The sequence below is a fragment of the Pundamilia nyererei genome, unplaced genomic scaffold (assembly GCF_000239375.1).
Source record: "Pundamilia nyererei isolate P.nyererei 1_Seehausen unplaced genomic scaffold, PunNye1.0 scaffold02802, whole genome shotgun sequence".
Classification (NCBI taxonomy): Eukaryota; Metazoa; Chordata; class Actinopteri; order Cichliformes; family Cichlidae; genus Pundamilia; species Pundamilia nyererei.
The window spans coordinates 432-4,680 of record NW_005190203.1 but is presented as its reverse complement, the minus strand read 5'-3'; the positions used below and the strand labels follow the sequence as shown (position 1 = coordinate 4,680).

The 4,249-nt window shown below is 36.5% G+C and overlaps 1 long non-coding RNA gene across 1 annotated transcript; it reads right to left on the bottom strand.

The window, feature by feature from the left end:
- Positions 1–55: 55 nt before the first annotated feature.
- On the bottom strand, positions 56–2,624 carry LOC102206951 (uncharacterized). Its single transcript, XR_312596.2, has 2 exons — positions 2,410–2,624; positions 56–95 (listed from the first exon to the last, which is right to left on the bottom strand). It is a non-coding gene; the product is annotated as an uncharacterized LOC102206951 (long non-coding RNA).
- Positions 2,625–4,249: the final 1,625 nt, after the last annotated feature.

The window sequence follows — 4,249 nt, the reverse complement described above, 5'->3', positions numbered from 1 at the left end:
AACAAAGCTGACATTGTTGTTGACTTTATTCCACTGCAGAGTGATGCTGGTTTCATTTTGTCCTGATGATATGAGGTTTTGTGCATTTGAAGGAGCTAAACGAACAAATGAGAAAAATAAAGTAATCATGTCAATTAAGGTAGAATGTGATGTTTTTGAAGTCTTACTATTTTTATCAAGAGTCAATCAGGTGAATACCTGGAGACATTGTGGTTGAAGGAACTTCAGGGTCTGTTCCATTCGCCTCTATTTAAAGTAAAAAATAAATACAATTTCTGCATTCATTGTGGAGCAATTGTTTTGAACATGTGAATTTAAGGAAACCTCAATAAATATGAATTTGGTATATTTTAGTAATACTTAAAGTATAACAATACCTGCACAGTATGCAAGATAGCACGTGACTGGCTTTTCAAGTTTGTAGACATAGTAGTTTCCATAGCAGAGTTTGACTTTGATCGTGTGTGAGTTAAAATAGCAGCAACTGCCAAGCCAAGTATTGCACACAGTGCGATTCACAATTTCACCAACCTGTGTGGGATGAGGTTGTGTTATCCACAAAGATGCATGGGTCCCACACCTGTTTGAGTCTATGCACCTCTCTGGAATACGAGCACTGGATTGCCCGAGAAACAGGCGATACCAGCCTTGCCAGTCAATATTACGATCACAGTGTAGGTCCTGAATGTTTGTATTATTTGTTGACCGCCAATCATCATTCAGAGCAGTATAGTTCTGACAGGGATCAAAGCACTGGGAATTTATGCAGTCAACACCTGCAGGACAAACAAGCACTTTGTATTACAAGCCAAATCATCTTTATTGATACAGCACTGTATTCTATGCTTGAGTTACTTTGCTAACTATCACATAAACAATCACACCCTGGTGGATGCATTGGACACATGCTGAAGTGTTCTTGCCCAAGAACCCTTTAGCTTGCGTCCCTTTAGCAGGACTTGAACAATGAACCTTCGGATTGGTTTGGGTGGACGACAATTTTCATACATGTGGATGAAACGTATCACTTGGGTTGCTTCATTTAAATACTGCAGTTGGGGCTAAAGAGGAATTTTGCCACATGCATGAACAAAAACTATGAAGTATTTTAATTAGTAAAGATCAATTTGAAGAACTAAACTTGATTTATTGAGATAGAGAAATCAATGTATTTGCCTATTATGCTCTGATTACCAATCATGGTAGAACAGAATCCCGGTGATGACAGGATTTAGGACAAGACCCTCCTCCAGGCACTGGTGGTGGTGAAGATGAAGACTGAGATTTGAATAGAGTTCTGGCTGAGGTGTCTGAGGTGAAGATGGGGAGGAGGTGGGTTGCATGAAAGAGAGTCTAAAGGGGTGCATGGTGGTGAGCACAGATTTAAACCACACAAAGCAGACGCTGATTGGATCAGAGAAGGTGGGCTAGAAGATGATTGGACTTGATGTCAGTATTGAGACTGACAACACGGGAAAGTGGTTATCATGTAATGAACAGAAAACCAACTGCACACCCAGGAAAGCAGGAAGATGAGTGATTACAAATTGTCTTGATAAATTTCCACATGAGCTTCATAAGTTTTCATCATGACTGAGGTGAGTCTAATTTTCAAGATTTTTTAAGCTTTCCAAGCCCCTCAGCAATTTCCTGATCATGGAAAATGTCCTCACTATCCTGACTGACTGTGAAATGAAGCCTCACAGTTTTCACACGACAGAATCATTATGGTCTAAAGTTTATTCAGACCTCTTTTCACGTGGATTTGCTCAGCCTGTGAGGAAGAGTATGTCAAAGTACAAAACATGACATTTCCTGTTCCCACTATTTGGTGCTCTAAGTATCCCTTACTATTGGCTTAAAGATGTGGTCATGTTGGGACTGTTTTCAGACAGTTTGTAGCCTATAATACCCATACTTTACAGGAATTTCCTTCTTTATGGGGACACACAAAACTTCACCATGTTGACAGAGTGCCTTTTCATAAAAACTCACAATACAGTTACACCATCTTCTTAAGGCTTTCCTGATCAAATTTTAGATGGCTCTGGTCAACCTGATTGGATCTGTGTAGGGAAGTGTTAAATGTTTAATTTTGTGTTCCCACTAGATGGCACTATGATCAGTGTTACGTTCAGCACCAGCACCCTCTCAGTAATGAGATGTTTGATTCAGATAACAAACTACATTTAAATAAAAAAGGCATATTCAGTTCAGGTTCCTGGCATCTTAAATTGAAACACTGCTTAAATTGAAATTTAAAAAGAAAAGCCCAAAACAAAATTTATTTGCCATTATAGATAAAATTATTAGTTATTGCTGCTAAAGGTGGTTCTAAAAGCCTTTTTTGTATTTTATCTTAGGTTTTTGTGAAATAAAAAATTAAATTGTGTGAATATAATAACTCACCAGTGACTGCAGTAATGCTGACTCCACTGCTTCTGACGTTCTCAAACACAGCGTAAAGGGTGAATGTGTATTGAGTTCCAGCAGTGAGAGATGAGACTGTGTAAGTTACTGGTCCATTTCCAGCTGGTGCACTGATGCTTGTCTCCGTACCATTAAACTGGAGAACAAAGCTGACATTGTTGTTGACTTTATTCCACTGCAGAGTGATGCTGCTCTCAGTTTGTGCAATTGACATGAAGCTGTCTGTGTTTAGAGGAGCTGAGAAAGAAAATTATTCATAGCAAGTTCAGTCAGTGAAAAATAAGTATATTTAAGACCAAAATTGTTGCTGACCCCATGACTAAGAAAAATGTCCTATTACCAGTCTTTTAAATTAAATCAACTATTTAAAGATAAAGTTGTTACATTACTTTATCTTTTTCAAAAATTTCCAAGCTGCAGCTTAACTCAGCAGATGGTACATTTTAAGTTTTGGCTTCTTAAAGGTTTTAAAAGATTCAAAAATCCACACTCTTATCATCATGTCCTTTGAAAAAATGAGAACTGAAAACAAACTATTTATTTAAATATCCCCACCTCAGAAGACAACTAAGATAACACAATTCACTACTTCAATTCAATAATTTAAGCTCCCACAAACACCTATAGAATTTTTTTTATCATCTTTATATAGCCATATAAAATAAATACATGTAACAAAGAGTTGGAAAATAAAATTACAGACGAGGATTAGAAAGCAGTCTGAGCTGCACGTCTTACTCTGAAGAAACACTTCATATTAACACTCTATAACTGGTTAATCTGAACATATATAACTCCTGGCAAGTTATAAAGCTATACCAGACACAATTTCATTGGGTATGGCAATGTACAAAGACAGAACACCTCTAGAAAAACATAGTATATTGTTGGATTCGTTCTTGTTCAGGAAAAAATAAAAAAAATCAGAAGTTGTTTGGATATAGACATAAACATAATAATGTAAAATAACTTTTTTCATCTTAATTTCTATTTTCTTTCTGTTGTTTTTATTGTTTTATTGATAAGACGTTTGGTAGATGCATTTCATCGGCACTGTCTATTAAACCAGAGCCACCAGTATTATAACACAAACCCTTTTGCCATAAAGTGTGATCATCACTGCTGGTAAAAAAGAGTACACTTCTTGACATTTATCGTTGTAATCTCAGGTAAATATTTGCACATACTGTCTACTGTTCCATATATATATATATAAACACACACATATATAAGCAGATATTATAATGGGGGGATACAGTGAGCAAGAAATGTAGTATCATACCAGTGACTGCAGTAATGCTGACTCCACTGCTTCTGACGTTCTCAAACACAGAGTAGAGAGTGAATGTGTATTGAGTTCCAGCAGTGAGAGATGAGACAGTGTGAATTACTGGTCCATTTCCAGCTGGTGCACTGATGTTTGTCTCTGTACCATTAAACTGGAGAATAAAGCCGACATTGTTGCTGATCTTAATCCACTGCAGAGTGATGCTGCTTTTAGTTTGTCCTGTTAGTCTGAACATCACTGTAAATGGCAAAAACAACAAAAACTGTTTTGCCAGTGTTTGTGAAATCCTTAGCTATTTGTTTGGTGCCATTTTAACAAAGTCCAATAATCACTTTACAGATGCTATTTTTAAAATTAGATCAGTAGATTTGCACTGTATTTAGCTGGCATGCAAACTGTGAAGAACTGTATATTCTAATATAGTATATAATATTAAAATGATTGTGTCTGCCTTTGTTTCATGCACAAAATATAAATATAAACATCTTTTTCACTGGCACTTTTATCTTACAGGACTACTTGTTCCCAAAC